Genomic DNA, 20,170 nt, shown 5'->3' on the forward strand with positions numbered 1-20,170 from the left:
CTCTCTGCACGTCTCGGTACACCTCCAGTATACTGTCCCCACCCTAGCGTCTGCTTCCCTTGATTCTCCTCCGATACTGCTGGTGACATCGATGTGACCCACAACTGTTGGTTCATCCTGCCAGGGACGGACCTGCTATTGTGTCAAGAGTAGACTTAGCTGGTCTACAGTGTTTCTCCCACTGGTAGCATCCTGCCAGGGTATTGTGTAGCAGCAGTTTGCTCACACACCTGGCTAGCCTCATTTCCCGGTTCCACAAAAACCAACACCCCAGGTGTGACATACTGTGCATGAAGCACGCTCACATGCCCCCATGGTGTGCACCATATATCATTATTCCATTCGGTATTATGCAGGACTACTGCTCTCACAGTATGATTGGACATGCACTGTTCTGCGCTGCACATAGACTGCTCATAATACTGTGGGTGAGCAATGGACACGTGTTCTGATATTAAACTATACACTTATATACATTTCCTATACTGTTGGATGGCTGTGCTGGATGATGTGTTTGTGATCACAGCAGCTGAATGCGTATCCGCCATGGCTTAGTGGAACTCACGTTGACTATAGTGTGGAGGGTCAGGAGTTTGCAACCTGACAGTGCAGATTATTTGGTTAATGGCCACAACAGCAGCTGTTGGCTACAGAGTGACTAAGGCACTGTAGAACATTTGTAGGTGGGCATGTGCTGGTTTGCACGAAGCACAGCATTACTGACCTCTGGTTGCAGCGTCTTGCACTGAGTTAGCCTCTACATTGCTTCACCAGTGTGGTACTCGCATACCTGCAGCCAAACAGGCTTACACCTGCTTGGTCCTGCATACACACACACAACGTCGTGCATTTTGTTCACATTTGTCAACCGGGACAATCAGACTGTATGCTTGTCCATTGTCAGCGGTGGTCCGGGGTGTAGAGCTCCACATTGACTCCAGCTACTTATTCCAATTAATATTGGGGTGTTCACATTCATAGAAAGTGACAGACATAACATAGCTATGTCCCCCATTCATCATGCTTAGTTTACTTTAAAATGTCGGTATTATCCATGCTTAGGTCAGGTTTATATGTCAGTTATAACTGTTGACAAAGGTCAGTTTAAGGTGAAGTTAGATTCCTGTTCCACAGGTCTGGGTAGGTTATATGCAGGTATTCGGGGTAGGTGTAGTTATTCCATACCTGTGTGGTACAGTAGAGGGGAATAGCTAAGGAGTAGGTAGGTAGGTAGTGGGGGTGACATTGTAACTGTATAGTAGCCTGTAGGTATAATTGGATGGGGAGCAACAGGGAAGGTTTGTCGGATGGTGGGATTTGTATGCGAGGCAGGACAAGAGGTGTTGATATCACTAGTTGATGAAGTGGTATAGAGTGTGAGGTGGGGGGAGGGTTTCGCAAGGTGGTGAGCCTGTGCTGCTCCAGGTGTGCTTGTGGTGTTCATTCATGTGTTAGTTACATGTGTCCTGTGGAACAGCTGTGATACTACATGTGGGTTGGGGTTCCAGATACTGGCAATATAATGAGGGAAGAGGGTGTCACCTACGTGTAACCGCAGACATTAATAGAAATGGAACAGGGGCTGATAGGTACGTGGTGTACATGGGGCACAAAAGGCGGTGTTAGTAGGAGAATTATCCAGGGATGTGCAGGACGGCTACAGGGAAGGTCCACAGCTGGCCATGTTGTCTATGATAACAGCTGTGCATATACACTGCATTTGAAGTTTGCACTGGACACTCACACCCCTGGTTGGGGGTCAGGACTACAATAATACTTTGTGATGCCAATTAGATCGGCTTACATGCCTACAGTGGGGTGTTGTGACCATGTGTTCTTAGGTGTTGTGTAGTGGGTTATGCAACAACACATGTGGTTACACCGTACTTTGCCATGTTAACTGGACTGTGCTGCAGTGTGACCCATATCGGGAAGGGCTGCCCATTAGGCGAAAGCATACCTGTTGACTGTACAGAATCCGCAGACTGTCCAGAGTTTGCTTCATAATATTCGTGTGTTCCTCTTACAATCTGCACCTGTCTGGCAAACACCTGGGAACTGACGTCATTAAATACAGACAAGTATTTGGGTTTAAGACTCCACATCCTTCAGACAAGTCATGCTAATGCATAACCTATTATTCTATCAGCTTTCTAAGGTTGTAAGTGGAATATTTAATTTCTGTCCCTATTTCTCAGCCCAACAGTTCAGGTTTAGTCCAGTGGTTTTGCTCTTAAAGGTTGAGAGGTATTGGCAGAAGCTCTGCCCAGTTTGCAATATTACTTACATCCCCGGGGCGGTCTGAATACAACTGCACCAGCCAACACCTGCAGGCCTACGTTCATAATTGCATACCCATAGTTCCCCCACCTGTCCCTCCTCTACAGCACTCATCCTTACTGTGAGTGCAGGTGGGGTCTAACCACACCACTACATACTGCCCACTCTCCAAGTGCCGGGAACCATGTCGTACGTTGTCTCGACACATGGGTCATCAGGCTTGCCCAACCTACTGGTCCGTGTACGTATATGGCCTGGTTAGATAAATCATTACAGGGACTGCCTCTAATCATCATCAATTTTTGGAGTGTCCCACAAGTGACATTGATGTCTTTGTTTAGAGATTAGACTTGGCAGGTCTCTCCCACTGGTAGTATCCTGCCTGTAGTCTGGGAAGCAGTGGTGCATTTACTTGTATCGTGTGCTTATATGTTTCACCTGTCTAGGTCAGGGGGTTGATGCTACGTGTTACACGTTTGTTGATTGGACCCCTCAGCCCCATTGGCACGGCCTGTGAACATATGTAATTCTTAACTGCTGTATCATATCTATATATATATATATATATATATATATATATATTTTTTTTTTTTTATGTATGTGTATATACATATATATATATATATATATATATATATATATATATATATATATATATATATATATATCAGCTGTATACTACTATTTAATAAGTTGTTTTCTAGTCCTGAGGAGATTTTCTCCCCGGGTCTCTGCTGTAAATGAGCCAAATGCTTAGCCAGACTTACCCGGTTAACAGATGTAATTTAAATAAATAAATCAATAAATATCTTAGCTATATATATGTGCATGTTTACACACATGTATACATATATATTTCTACACACACACACACACATATATATATATATCTATATCTGTATATGTATGCATATATATATATATATATATATATATATATATATATATATATATCTTGCTGTATATATATGTCTAATGACATATGGATGTATGGGTGTCTGCATATGTATATATCTATATGTGGGTATTTAATTATAATCTGTCTCTGTATGTACACATTTGTACTACGGATTGAGGGAGGTTTAACTTCATGTAGGTATGGCTATATATATACAAAATCCTCTACATTTTTACATCTACATCTGGTTATTCCATTCTTTGCCATGTACAATAGACTGTGCTGCAGTGGGACTTGTAGCTGGAGTGGCTGCCCATTGGGTGGCGGCCCTGCCCAATGCACACTGTTGCTTACATCCCTGGGGCGGTCCACATAGACCCACTCCAGCCAACACCTGCTCAGCTAGGCCCATAATTTCATACCCATAGTTCCCAGACTGCACATCCTCTTTGGTACGCTTCCTTACTCCGGGTGCAAGTCGGGTCTGGCCACACCAGTACACACTACCCACTCCCCACTTCTCGGGACCCATCACGTATGTTGTCTCGCACCATGGATCATCAGGCTTCCCTTACCTTGTAAACAGGGAACATGCATGGCCTGCCATTTGACATCGGTGTAATGGTAGGAAGCCCAAAAATGATTGCATTTTTGGGTGTCTCACAAGGGACATACATATCTTTGTTTCAAAATTAGACTTGGCTGGTCTCTCCCACTGGCAGTATCCTGCCTGTAGTCCGGGAAGCAGTGGTATGTTTACTTTTATTGTGTGTCTGTATGTTTCACTGGTCTAGCTGGGTGGGGAGTTGATACTACGTGTTACACGTTTTTTGATTGAACCCCTCACCCCCATTTGCATGGCTTGTGAACATATGTAATTCATAACTGCTATATCATATCCCAGCTATATACATGTGTATATTTACACACACACACACACACACACACACACACACACACACACACACACACACACACACACACACACACACACACACACATTACATTACATTACTATATACAAATATATCTGTATATGTATGCATACATGTATATATTTATATATTGCTGTATGTATATATATATATATATATATATATATATATATATATATATATATATATATATATATATATAATGACATATGAGTGCATGGGTGTCTGCATATGTAGATATCCATATGTGGGTATTTATATGTATTCTGTCTCGGTATGTATACATTTGTACTACGGAGAGGGAGAGGTATATCTCCATGTAGCTATGGGTAGATATACACACACATATCTCTACATATATACATCTACATCTGTTTATTCCATTCTTTGCCATGTAAATTAGACTTTGCTGCAGTGGGACTCGGAGCAGGAGTGGCTGCTCGTTGGGCCGCATCTCTGCCCAATGAACACTTTTGCTTACATCCTTGGGGCTGTCCATATAGACCCACTCCAGCAGACACCTGCACGGCTAGACCCATAATTAGCTACCCATAGTTCCCCCACCTGCACCTCCTCTGCAGCACTCATCCTAACTCTGGGTGCAGGTCGGGTCTGAACACACCACTACACACTGCCCACTCTCCACTTCACGGGACCCATCTCATACGTTGTCTCGACCCATGGGTCATCAGGCTTTCCCACCCTTGTATTCCGGGTATGTACACACCCAGCCTTGAAAGGTCATCGCACTGGCTTCATCCCATATTATGACAATTGTTGGGGTGTCCCACAAGGGATGCTCCTGTCTCTGTTCCAAGATTAGATTTCATGGGTCCACTGTGTTCCCCCCCCCCAGTTGTATCCTGCCTGTGGTCTGGAGAGCAGTGGACTGTTTACATTGTTTATGGGTCTGTTTGCATATTTCCTCTGTCCGGCTGGGGGGGGGGGTCATGCTACGTGTTACATGTTTCTTACTTGAGCATAGCCTGTGAACATATGTCATTCTTGGGTGCTGTTTCCTATCATAGATATATATCTGTGTATATCTACGCACACACACACACACACACACACACACACACACACACACACATATATATATATATATATATATATATATATATATATATATATATATAGATATATATACATATATATATATATATATATATATATATATAAAGATATAGATATATATAGATATAGATATATATAGATATATATATATACTTATATATACGTGTATGTCTGCACACACATATATATCTATATATATATATATATATATATATATATATATATATACATATTGCTGTATATATATCTAACGACATGTGGATGTATGGGATGTATGGCCTTAAACTCGCTTACTAGTGCTGACATATGCTTATTACTGCATCTTGCTGCTTAACCTAACTAATGCTTTATGCATAATGATACTGACACCTCACATGTGCATTGCCTGCAGCACTCTAGGTCATATATGTATTTATATAAATATATATATATATATATATATATATATATATATATATATATATATATATATATATATATATATATATATATATATATATATATATATATGTTCTTTCATGGCAGAAGTACTCCAGGTCATACATATATGTTATTCCATGGGTTATGCAACATACATATTACTCATAATGTGCTTTGCCATGGGAAATGGTATGTCTCAGCTACCTTCCTGTTCCCCCCCCCCTCCTTTCTCTCTTACATCCATGGGGTGGTCCCATTAGAACGGGTCTGGCCAACCCCAGCACGCCTCGACCCATAATGTCTTACCCATCATTCACTCCACCCCCTCCCTCCTCCAGATCAATCATCCTTCCTACAGATTCCATCCGAATCTCACCACACCACTACACATTGCCCACTCTCCACTTCTCGGGACCCATCATGTAAGTTGTCTCACCCCATGGATCTTCAGGGTTTCCACACATTTAGTCCACGAACATACATATCCTTCTTTGCTTACCTGTAAGGCATGGTATGTTACCCCGTGAACTATTTTTAGCAGTATTTTTGGGGTCATCCCGCTAGGGACGAACATGCATTTGTTTAGGATTTGACTTTGCAGGTTGACACTGTTTCTCCCACTGTTAGTATCCTGCCAGTAGTCTGGGTAGCAGTACTGTGCAACGCTTAGCAGTGCTTAATATTTGATTTGCACGATATTAGCCTTTTGGCATTGATGTCTTCTTCATTACATGTTATATATGTGTCTTGTATCCTTGATTCATGTGTACACACGCTGTACGTGGTCCTGGGAACTTCAATGCTTTATTGCAATAACACCTCACATATGGCCTTACTGCAGTACTCCAGTTCACATATTTATGTTATGTAGCAGTTTATACCACTTCACACTGTACATAGATTCAGTTCATATGTTTGGTTTGATTTTCCTGTGGTGAGAATTAGTTTGCTGATACCTCATGCATATCTATTGTTATGATGGCTTAGTGGTTAACTACTGTGATTATAGTGTACAGAGTCCTGAGTTTGAGCCTTGTAGAGGCAGTTTATTTTGTTGCTGGGCAGAACATGGGCCATTGGATCCAGAGTGATTAAGGCACTTTAAAGCAGTTGTAAGTGGGTTTGCATGGGTTTGGGCAACAGTAAGCACTGCTAACCTCCGGTTACAGTTTCTTATACTCAGTTAGCTTCTACTTTGCTTAATCTGAGTAGGCATTGCTTACCCCCACGCAAACACACTTAGACACACTTATTGCTGCTTATTTGTGCTTAAAACTGCTTACAAGTGCCTTCTTCATTATGTCGCTGACACTTCACATGTGCATTTCATGCAGTACTCCAGTTCACATTCAAATGTTATTATGTAGGTTATACGGCAAATCGATGTAAAAATATGTTCATATACAGATATCACATGGAAAATGATATGTGCTGCAGTGGGACTCGAATTGGGTATGCCAGTTCATTAGGCAGATGCTCTAACCACTACACTATTGATGTGCTGCTTCATTTGTATATATATTCCTTGTTATCCTCTTCAGCCTGTCAGCTGCTTTAACCATAGCTAAGTGATGGGCAAACCCACGCACCTATGGTTAGCTGTACTCGGGGTTTAAAAAGAAAAACAAGGGTTTCTTCATTTAATTTCAATGTACGGTTGCTGTTGAACCCATGGGGACTTTTGGTGGGGATATGTGGACACCTATGTGCGGTCTCGCTCATTTATTTACGCTTTCTTCTGTTCTACTTTGCAGGGGCATGTTTATTCTGAGAGCTCTGCTCTCAGACATGCCCCCTGCACTCGTCCATGCTCAATGTAGGATTTGGAGCTCAGGCAGTGCACCTTCATTAATATGCATGGCGCTCTGCCGTCCTCCTCTTAAACTGCCGCTTACGTGCAGGACTAGTTTAGCCCTGCATGGCAGATTAGTATAGCTGGGGGGTAGTCTTAAAACTTCATTGATGAGCTCAGTCACAATAATTTCCAAAAATCATGAAACCCAGGTAGTAATTCAAAGCAGCAAGACTTTATTCATCTTAGACAAGCGATCCTTAGTTACAAAAAATCAGAAATACTAATATATTAATATATAATATAATGTTAAACATATCAGCTTTTATACACTTAGAAGGAGATGTGGAAAATGTATGTATTGTTTCATTTTTAAACCAGCCTGTTCCAGGCAAACAATATAAACACAGCCATAAAAGTGCATTTAAGAAAAGCAATTACCCATCCCCCACACACTACTACTGATTAGATCAAACTAAATCCTAGTTAAGGAAAATACTACCCATCTATTTGCAACCCACATTCCAAAACCAGGTATTAAGAAAAGTATAACATATATATATATATATATATATATATATATATATACATATATATATATATATATATATATATATATATATATATATATATATATATATATATATATATATAAAGCCTTCATCAGGTCTGTGACAAGAACTAAAATCATATTTTAAAATTAAATTAAACCTACCTTAATCATTAAGTTACCAACTCAGTTAATTTAAACCTACCTTACCTGGACAATATGGAAGTTCAGTTTACATCTACCCCTTCTGTAACCATACTGTTAGCACTGGGCATTATGAGGCAGTTAAGCAACTGCCTGAAACTTACAGACAGCTGGGTACTACTAGAACATCGTGATAACATTTGTGAGAGGTATAGGTATTTATACAACATTGAGGCACACCTTAACCTATGCCTGCATGTGCCACATCCACACATACTTATGCTATTCAGATGTCACTCCCTATGCCTACTAGAGTCAGAATAAACAAGGTAGTCTCAAGTTAATACCACAGCAGCACCACCGCTATCACCCAGCAAACATGACATAAAGTCCTACTACAGGCAGAAATAATATTGAAGACCCTTAGCCATCTATTTCAACTATAACTGCACACATATATGTAACTGTCATAGTAACTGATGACTCCTTTGTTTGGCTCACTTGTACTGGAGAAGGGAGCTATAACTGCCAGTTCTTTTTCCTATGCCAGGATCCATGACATTATGTGGGCTGAAAAAGCCCTCATGCCAGACAAGTATGGCTACTACCTGGTGGAGTTCAATGGGGTATGAATGATTTAAAGGAACAAAAGCTTGACTCATGGACTGACTTCCAATAGATCACAATTTTTTGCTGCTCTGCTTTGCACAAAACCCTAACATAGAATCAAGTAGTCTATGGATTATTTAGCATGCAGTTGCCCACAAATGTAGAGTACACTGTTGGAGATAGGTGGCCTCCTTCTGCCCATGATCTGACTCAGCAATAAGTGACACTCTTGCTGACCTTGCAGCTTACTATTCCTGGCCAACCAGAGATTGTGGTGTTGTGGTATCATTATGTTTAGATCAGATTCTGACTTAGAGGTATTCAGTAATAATCCCAGAGATGGTAGCTTTGCACTATTGGCTCCTCAGCCAAGCACATACACCAAATGTCTGAACCTGTGGTTTCTCTTGTACTGAGCATGATTATTATCACAACAACACTTCATTAGTAGGGTAAAACTAACGTGTCTTATGATGGTCTTGTTTTCTGTGTCCCCAGTACAGACAAGATGTTTGCCTTGAATGGCATTTTACTATCACATAGTATGATGGTTAGATTAAAAGAATAGATGATTGACTTAAGAATTGCAAGTAGTTGTTATCAATCTGGGGGTCCAATATGTGCCAGTTTGGGAGGAGATGATTGACAGGTCTACTTGTTTCATAAGGGGTAGCCTGTACATTTGGTGTCATGGTTTAGGCATTCTGATCAAAACATATCCCTATGCTGCCTTTTTTATCCAAATTCCATCCTCTAGACATCTGAATGTAGCAGAAAACAGCTCACTAGTTCCCATTCCTGACTGTACTGAGGTTACAATTGGTTTATTCAGTGCCTGAAGTCTTAACAGTAAGTTGCTTGATCTCAAGGGTTGCCTGCAATATGAAAACATCCATATATGTGTACTAACAATGACTTGTTCTCATTGCAAAGATTGCACTCCCTTTGTATCAGGCTTAAGTACTTAACACAGTCTCAGACCCGTGACTACCTGCAGGGAGTATGCACCTGTAACAGACCCTGTTATCTCCAGCATATTTCCCATTACCCTCAAACAAGACTCACTGAGGTCTAAATCACCAAAGCAAGACAGACTAATATTTTATAACCTGCTATGGACTGCATTCTTTGTTCCCTGATAACAATGAAATATTTCTACATGTGATAGTTGAACTGCCCAAAAATCACAATACTTTGATTATAGGATGTATCCAGAAATTAACTGGAAAATGTACATCATTAAGAGTAAGAATGAACAATGGTTCTATGACCTAATACATGTCAGCTCTCTTTAATAAATAATCATCTAGTTCACCAAGGTCCCTGGTCTTCTGGATTTTGTCATTTCAAGCATAGCCCAGTTCTGCACCACACCCATTTTGCCTGCATCTGTCATATACTTTAATCACAAATTAGAGATCCTCTTTGCCAAAACCTTAAATACCCCCTTAGAGAACTTAAAAACACAAACCACTTAAAACTCCATGACAAGCTATCAACCTTCCATTGCATACCTACAACTGCCAGCTATACCTCAGAGGTTTACTCAGATTCACTAAGCTGTATAGACCAGTAAGTCCCTAATAAGACCAAATATGATGGGGGATATAAAACTAAACCATCCTGTTGTCTACCCAAACAAACAAACTCTACAATGGAAGACAAAAAAAAAATTACTAAATGTGTATAACAAATTAAAATCAGTCCACCTGATGCCATTAAGAAACTCAGTAATACTGCGACACTACCATTAAGAGAGTGACAGTCAAACAAAAACTGGAAAATAGCAACAAAGATAAAATATAATATAAATTATTCTTAACCTAAGTCAGAAAACTAGCATATAGCATTCAACAATGTTCAGAACTGATTCACAATTACAATACCTAGTCTGGCCCAAAGTATATTTTCAGAATTCTGGCAGATATACTTAGTGCTTACAACACATCAGCTACAGTCATAGAAATTGTAAGATCCCCTGTATCCCAACTCCCTACAAAGATTACCATGGATCCATTTGATCAATTCATAATCTTCCTTTCCAAAGCAAAAAACACCATAGCCATGAAAACCTATAATAATATTAATAGATAGCCCCACCAGTGTGGTATAAAACTCTGACTGTGACCCAGGTGACTCAGGTTTGATTAGAGGTTTGGGTGACTGACAGGGTGGGATGCCCATCCTCACTTTTCCCCTCCTAACTTACAACAAACCGCCCACCTTACATATTTGAAGAGCAGGTCCTCAAAGCCCTGTCTAAGGCAAAGAACATAGCCTCTATGGGACCAGATGACATATCAGGCTATCTTCTAAACAGGCTAAAACATGAACTAGCATCACCACTAAGTACCCTTTTCAATCATAATCTAATCACAGGCTTTGTTCCTGCAAAATGGAGAACAGCTACAGTTATTCCCCTCCATAAAGGTGGCCTAGCAACAGACCCAAGGAATTACAGACCCATAAGTCTGACCATCCTTATCTGTAAGACCATGGAACGTATCATTATGGACCTCATAAATAAAAACATAGGTGATCTCCAAACCCTGGATCCTAACCAATCTGACTTTGTGAAAGGCAGATCTGCCTGTTAAATCTGGTGGATTTCTTTGAAAGTGTGACCAAGGCCATTGATGAGGGCAAATCTGTTCACACAGCATACCTCAACTTGGCAAAGACTTTTGATACAATCCCACATTCAGGCATTACCGATAAACTTAGCAAACTGAATGTAAACCCCTTTGAGGTAAAATTGTTTGCCAACTGGCTCACAAACCAGACACACCCTATCAATGTGGGTGACACATCAACCAGTAGACCTGTTACCAGCAGGGTACCACAAGGGTCAGTGCTGCCCCCCCTATTGTTTGGTATATACTTCTCAGAAGTTTGGGTCAAAACTAAAGGGTTGTGGCTGACCAAGTTTGCAGATGACTGCAAATTAGGTGCAATCACTGAATCCCCAAATGATGTCAGTATACTCAAGGAGGGTCTCACACAGACCAAGACCTGGTGTATTAGTCATGGTCTCAAACTGAATGCAAAGAAATGCATCATCATTCTCTTTGGCACAAACAATGTCCCTTCACACTATCAAATCAGTAACAACACCATAAGTACCCATGAAGTGGTGAGTGACCTGGGATCACAGGTTAAACTCGACCTTAACTTCGACCACCACATGTCTACCATTGTAAGGAAATCTTTCCATGTAGCTAACTTGATTAGTAAATGCATTACCTCAAGAGCAAAAGGAGTTATAACCCCCCTATACTCGGCACTTATCCAGCCCATAATTGAGTATAACACCCAATTTGGTATGTACCGTACTAAGCACCAAAAGGGATTAGAGGGACCTCAGAGGGTTTTTCAAAGAAATCCATGTCACTATATTCCATATTATATAGACTTCTTAGGGGAGACTTATGCCTGGCCTACAGAGCAACTCAAGACCCAAACCTAATGAACTTATTGCATATCTGTAAATAAAATTGGTATAGAGCTGCTCATTCCAGGGACTTAAATATGGCCTGCGATTTAAATAGGACTATACTCGAGGGACAGATTTATCTCCCAGTGACTGCCACATGTTTGGAACAGGCTACCAATTCATGTGAAACAGAGCACCTCTATGACACTGTTCAAGGGGAACCTGGATGAGGCAATGTAAATTCTTATCTGTGATAGTGCCCACAACTTTTCTGGACATCGGCAGTCATCACTAAGTGCAATCTTGGTATTTACTAGTACCTGTACAATATTACATTGGGTTGAAATGGCTAAGCTTAAAATGACCTCTGGGGCGATAGCCTAGTAATCTCCTATGATCCTATGTGGGTGTCTCTGAGCACCAATCATTGGTGGAAGCCAGCGGCATCACATGTGAAGTCATTGACAGTGGGCGGAATGTGTGCCTGGCTAAGCTGCTGTGGAGGCAGGGTGATACTCTATTAGCCCACATTGCACTCCCACCCAGGGACCATGCCAGACTGCCACAAAAGGGAAGGGTAAACAGGAAGGCCATAAGTTAAGACGCCTCCATACAGAAACCCAGACATGCCAAGCCCCATAGCTTTGGATCCATGGCTAGTCCAGTGTGAAATACCAGATAAGTCTGGGGGGCATGGAGTAGCTTGTAGATCCAGCAATGATGGGGCATGAGGACCAGCATGTATAATGTCAAACAGGGAGGGAAAAATAAAAAAAAATATATAGTATTAATAGAAGCCTACTCACTAAAGTAAAATATGTCCTATCAAAGCCACTCTTAAACCTTTTTAAACTAAGTGTCAATATTGGTTCATAGGTTCATAGGTTGGTACTAGGCTATCGGCCCTAGGGCCTGCACAAGCCTAGCCATAACAGTTCCCTGGCTATTTCTTCCCACAGTATTTACTTCCCTGGACCCCTGTCTAGCAGGGAGACTGATGCGATCCCCGGGGTGAATTTCCTATCTCCCATCCAATCATCAAGGTTCCTTTTGAAGAGGGCCAAAGAGGCACTCTGCTTGACATGTATGAGCAGTGTATTCCAGACTCTTGGGAGTCTCTGGGTCAGGAACCTATCCCTCATGAAACATAGAAATGGACATTGAAGTGCCCTTATACAAAGGTTGCCCTACCTACAACCTTGGTAACTACAGACCCTTTATCCTAACTATTCTTCTTTGCTAAGTTACTGAAAGCAACATGATAGATTTTAAATACCTAGATATTTAAAACCTGACTTATTCAGCTTCATCAAGGACAGGTAATAAAGATTTAGGATCCATTGGTAGAATGCAGGTATTATATTAGTGTCATGATGAATGGCAAAGCCACAATTAATAAAATATTTTCTTTAACACCAGACCAGTACAAATCATTTTTTGTTATATATTTTTATTCATCCATCCATTGTTTTAGTTTTTACTGATTACAGTGGGTTTGCTGTGCTAAACTTTTTAAATTAATTTTCCATTTACTGTAAGGTATGTCAGCCTCAAAAGTAGCAAAAAAGTTTGTATCAGGGTGAAAGGGGTGTAGTCCCCTGCATGTACAGTGAAATGGGGCATGCCCACAGAAATTTTAGTTTGATAGTTTTATTTGCTTACTTATTTACTTTTTAATAAACTACCACTAACTGAATAACTTATGAATAGACATCACTAAGAATGGATTCTGGACTGTTTCTTTTTTTTTGTTTGTTTTTTTGTTTTTATATATATGCCTTTTTAAATATAGTGGCACTGTGGTGAGTGTATTTTTAGAAAGTCAGTAAGACTGGATGAGGCACATTTTTCTTGAACTACAAATAGGATTTTGCAGCTGGCAATTGGAGATGTGGAGTTAGAGATTGTAAGCCTTAGCTTTCATTAGATAGCCACAGGGAGTCATTAACATTGCACCTAAACTAACATAATTGGCTGAGTTTGTGGGGCGAGCAGCCTTGCTAATCAAACATGCACACAGACAAGCACATAGTACGATGTGCAGCTTCTCCTCAATCCCACAGCACAGGCTTGTGGCCATATCGTGTTAAGCAACTGAATGACCATATCTATGAGCATGATGTAAACAAGTGAGCATGTACAACAAGTCACATAATCCGAAATGAGTGAACTCATACAGGCATGCAGTGAGGATGTAATCAACAGCACCAGATAAATAAAAAAAATACGAGCAAGGGAAAGCCCAGCAAAGGACAGACAAGGAACTGTGGTGTGGAGTTGATTGTCTGAATTATGGAGATGTAGAAAATTACTTGCCAAGGACAGTCTCAAGGATATCTGCAGACTCTTCTAAGGATGGTCCCAATTCTGGCTGCAAAAATGAGGCTAGGGAAACCAAGCAAGAAACTGCATGGAAATTTGAACAAACTCATTCGCTCATGCTACAGCATCTGAGGCAGCCGATGCACCAGCACTGGAGATTCAGGATGCTGGTGAGAAGTGGGATACTAGCCAAAGGAAATTCATTACACTGAAGCTGGAAACCTGTATCAGTGCATGAAATGTTCAAACCAGCCACCACATTGGCCAAAAGGAAATCATTGCCAAGGAACTCATGAAATGCAAAATCTTAGTCATTGCAGTGTCGGAGTTATGACTCACTGGATCTGGAACATTGATTGTCCAATCACCTACAGCCGATGAAAAGGTGATGCTTTACTACTCTAGTGGTGAGAAGCGGGAGGCTGGTGTCAGGTTTATGGTGGATAGCAGGGCTACAAGAAGCATAATCCCTTTACAACAAATATCGGATCACCTGACAACAATCTCTGTCTATGGTACCATCAAGACCCACATTCTATCCATCTACACGCCATCCGAGATGAGTCTGGAGCCACCCAAGGATAACTTCTGCAACCAGCTCCAATACACTCTGGATTCAATCCCATGGACTGAGATGATCATCTTAGCGGGAGACTTCAATTCACACATTGGAGAGGACAGATCCAGTTGTGAAGGAAAGATAGGTAGATTTGGCCATTGGAACATGAATGATAATGTCCTGCACCTTCTGTTCTTTGTTGCATGGAATGGTCTCATTGTGGGAAATAGCAATTTCCAGCATCCCTGCAAACACCAACTCACATGGCGAGACCCATCTGGCGAGGACTCGGCCATATTAGAGTATATCCTGGTCAACTCCCACTTCTGATCACTCTTTAAGGATATCTGTTCTATGTGAGGACCTGACTTTGGCTCCACTCATTACCTTGTCCATGTTATGGTGCAACTTCACTTACAACATGCAAAGTGCAAGTCACGTCCACCAGCCAAGCTGGACTGGAAGCAACTGAGGGCCGAAAAGCAGATATCAAACTCCATCATGGAATGTGCCAAATCGCTAAGACCACCCATCTGCCACTGAAAGCAGCCATTGATATCTGATGAGTACCTGGATGTCATAACCAAACAGAAGCAGGCAAAACTGGCCAACTATTAATGATACTGGCAGCTCAGTTGAGAAGTTCTCCAGAGCTTGAAAGCAGAAAGGGGAGCATATTGGAGCCAGGTGGCAGCTGACCTTGAAGAGATGGCATCCAGACATGAGTACTGCACCCTGTACAGTACCCTCAAATGATTGAGTGGGAAGGCCAACCCACCAGCAACATCATCAAAAAAAGTAGATGGGACATTTGTGCACTCACTTTGTGAATGTTAGAAATGTTAGAAGGAATTCTTTCAAGACCTTTACAACCATAACCCATCTCATCGACCAATGATCGATCCGCCACTCATTGATCTCTCTGAGGCCATAATGAATGATGTAAAGCCAACAGTCGAAGATGTGAAATTAGCTATCAGAACACTGAAAAATGGCTAGAAACCAGAAGTAGATCAAGTCATTGCAGAAGCAATTATGTTTGGAGCCGATATCCTGCTCCACTGACTCCATTCACTGATTGAGCTGCTATGGATTATGGAACAGATACCATCCACATGGAAAAGGCCATCATTGTACCTGTCCACAAGAAGAGGGACAAAAGGAATGAAAGAACTACTGTGGCATCAGCCTGCTCTCCATCATCGGCAAAGTCTTTATGAGGATCATACACTCCAGGCTGCAGAAACACAGCAAGCAAATAAGCAGGGAAGAACAGGACAGATTCAGACCAAACAGAGGATGCTGCAATCAAATTTTCACCATCTGCCAGCTAATGAAGGAAAGAATCCAGTGTGGACAATGTACAGTTATCATCTTTATCAATTTCAAGTCCATATTTGACTGTATCCACTGGCTTGTCCTGTGGAAGACATTGGAGACGAAGCATGTACTGAAGAAAATCATCAGACTCCTTCAAACGTCATACAGTGATTCATCTATCCAGGTGCGCATTCAGAACAAGCTATCTGAAGAGCTTAGCATCCAAACCGGAGTCCATCAAGGGGATGGAGTTTCTCCACTGCTGTTTAACATAGTGGTGGATGCCATCATGAGGAGAGTATTTGAAGATAGGTGTGGAGTCCAGTACAATGAAGCCCATTCTGTGACTAACCTGATGTTTACCGATGACAGCTGCATATTTGCATACAGTGATGCTGATACCACATATATCCTCTATGATATCACCTACATAACCCAATCATATGGCCTATGGATAAATTTGGTCAAGACCAAAGTAATTGCAACTGATGGGTCACAAGCCACTGTCCATCTCAGGGGAGTTCAGATTGAGATGCAAGAATTGAACTATCTGGATTCACTTGTCCAGGAGAAGAAGGTGGCATCAACAGCTGAAGTCCATAGCAGGACTGGACAAGCCACTGCAGCATTTGCCTCATTCAAGTAGTTTACATCAAAGAGGACAAACATCTCTATCACCAGCAAGATTCACCTTTTCCAAGCACTGATCTTGCCAATTCTCCTTTATGGGTTGGAAACGTGGATCCTCCCCAAGCCAGACCTGAACACGCTTGAGGTTTTCCAAATGTAATGATGTGCTAAGTCTTAGGAATCTTGCTTCATGACTGCATTAGAAATGAGAGCACCTGGACCAGATGTGATCATCAGTAGCCAATGATCAGCAAACAGATCCAGAACAGGAGGCTGCGCTGGTTTGGACACGTGTGCAGGATGGGCATCAGCTGCTAACCATGCAGACCATTATAGAGAGAGCGCTCAGCCAATTGGAGAGTTCACAAATCTGCACCAAAGAAGACATGGGCTAAACAGATTGAAGAAAACCTGAAAAGCTGGTGATTCAAACATCAGGAGGCCAGAAATATTGCCATGGACTGAACAGCATGGAAAGGTGGCATGAAAGAAGTCTGGAATCCAGTGGCACCCACAGCAGCATACCAACTACAGGGTTGACCACCTCTGCCGGCCACCAGCTAGGGACAAAAGAAGAAGAAGAGGACTTGCAATGTGATTTGCATAACCAACAGTCATGGAAGTGTGCAGCATTAAAAATGTGTAGGTCAATGTGGCCATTTAAGACATTTTGAATTACACATGGGCACACCCCTCAACCTTCCAATGAAAGAATACTAGACAAACAAACAAAATGTGGGGACAAAGATATAACATTAGGGACAATGTGTAAATACTACTTTTATACATTGCGAAAGTGGATAGAATAACAGATGTAGTGGATGCATGTATTTTCTAAAGATTATGAAGTCTGAAACTCAAATGCTTGTCATTACTGGCTGCAGTTCTCATGGATATGTCAGAAGACATCCAATTTCTTGAGTAAAAGCATACAACTAGCAATGCAAAAAGTGGGCAAGTTGTGAAATACAGGACATGTTAAATGTATGTGCAAGGGAGATATGAGGTATGTTAATAAAACATTAGCATGGTGCAACATTGTATGCATACCTCACAACAATGGAGTATAAGCCATGCATCCCTAATATGCAATAAAGATTGGTTAGAAATGGGAGAGTGGTTTATCCCACAGTGTGTCACTACAGTAATACAGTTTCCATGCAAGTATATCTGTGTTGTAATGTTAATGTGAGACATTGCAGATATCATAGTGCAAGGGGTAATAAAACAAATACCTGTGAAATACTTTATACATGGAAGCTGATTGCATTAAAACACAGCAATGTAAAGCAAAAGCAGACCTACCACATGACAAGCTTGCTATACTAATGCCTTAACAAGGGTAGCCAGTAAATCAGTCATGCTGCAGTCCTCCACAACAGATCACAAATCCTTGCAGACATATACAGATCACTTCCATAGCCATTAATAATATATATCCCCCAAATGGTTATCACAGCAGTGGTATATGAATACAGATACATTATGTTAACACAGTGTCAAGGTAAACCACATATGGCACAATTGTCAAGACTACTGGAGTAGCAGGGTATGTAACAGATGCACTAGGAGAAGAGGATTAATATAACACTTGTCTAGGGTATGGAACATTTGCTAACAGGCAAAAAAAATGTACATATCTGTGTTTGAACCCATGAATCTGTTAAATAATATATTTGCAAGAATCGGTAATTAAAAGGTATGCTAACAGAGTATTCAAGAGGGAGGTAGCTGTCAAACAGCTTTCAGGGGAATAATCAAGCAAACAAAGTGCACATACCCATGTTTGAAAACTTGACTTTATGAAAGGAAACATTCAACTGGAGAGGGTATTTGCAAGGCATGCTAGCAGAGTATGTGAGAGACAGAGATGGCAGCCAAATAGCTCTCAATGGAATTGTTTAAGGTATATCAGGCAAACAAAATGCACATACCCGGTTTCAGTATTACCACCTTTGACACTGGTAATGTAAGTTCATTGACATCACCGTAATATGTCACAACAGAAGGTCTTCAGAGGAGGTGTGAATACACATAAAAGATGTACGCTTAGAAATAATTATATGCAATGCAAAATGCATTTGGAAAAATGTATAACACAGGTAGGAGTGAAAGCCAACAATCAATGTGTGAATCAATGGATGATGTCAGTGAGGCATGGCACCTGTCAGATGGACATATCACACCAGCACAGTTTTCTACTTACATGGCATTATTACCATATGACAATGACCATTATCAGTATTCCACAGAGGACACCAGCATAGATTCAAATCCTGCCTGCCTAAATCATGTTTTTAATTCTGCACAAGCTAATGACGCCACAGGACTATTTGTACAACAGTTAAGATAATGGATACATCTGATAGGACTGTGACAACATTAAGGAAGACTGACAAATGAAATGAGCATTATACTACAGAACACAGTAAATGGTGGATCTCAAGCCTCAACAAATGATAATTTGAACATCACATCAAGAATATAACGACCTGTGGAAACTGTCATTGTTGACATATTGAATGTATGTGCATGATGCTATCAATATTGTTTACCTCCATGCATCAACTCCAAGTTCCATAGCCTGATGTTCAACATAGCCACGTGGCTGAAAGCATATTATAAGCAGTTTTTGCCAAATTATGAAAAAGAATTACTATTTCCCAGCACTGAACAGTAATGCTATTTGGTAACAGTGACAGAAAGAAAGATAAAAAATGTGTATTGTTAAATTAAGCATGCTTACAATGCAGCACTTAGGGGATCAAAATTCTACATCCACAGAAATGCAATTAAATCTGCCGAGTAATCTAGATCTGCCTATTACCAGTTGCTTTTGTAGACATGCATACAAGGTCCACACTGGTTGATTTAAACACCCCTGTCCATCTATCTCAATATTTTCTGGACTTGTGCATTAACTATTTATGTCACAGAAGAAGTCATGGCAGCGATGCAGAAAACAAACTACTGAAGGGATAACATGAGTAGTGTGTTTTAAAGCATATGCCCTCCCTTAAAATGGAGTTCAAATCCTAGGGGATCAAAACTTCCAACTTGTGTAAATGTTCCCCACTAAGTAGAACTGTAAACATCACATCTGTTGAGTAATCCAGCATTTGTACACACTGATACAAGGCATCGACTGCTGGATTTGAAAACCTGCTTATCTAACTCAACGTTTTCTTGACTTGTGCAAAG

The sequence above is a fragment of the Protopterus annectens genome, chromosome 2.part0 (assembly GCF_019279795.1).
Source record: "Protopterus annectens isolate FY-2018-M chromosome 2.part0, PAN1.0, whole genome shotgun sequence".
In the NCBI taxonomy this organism is placed as follows: domain Eukaryota; kingdom Metazoa; phylum Chordata; order Ceratodontiformes; family Protopteridae; genus Protopterus; species Protopterus annectens.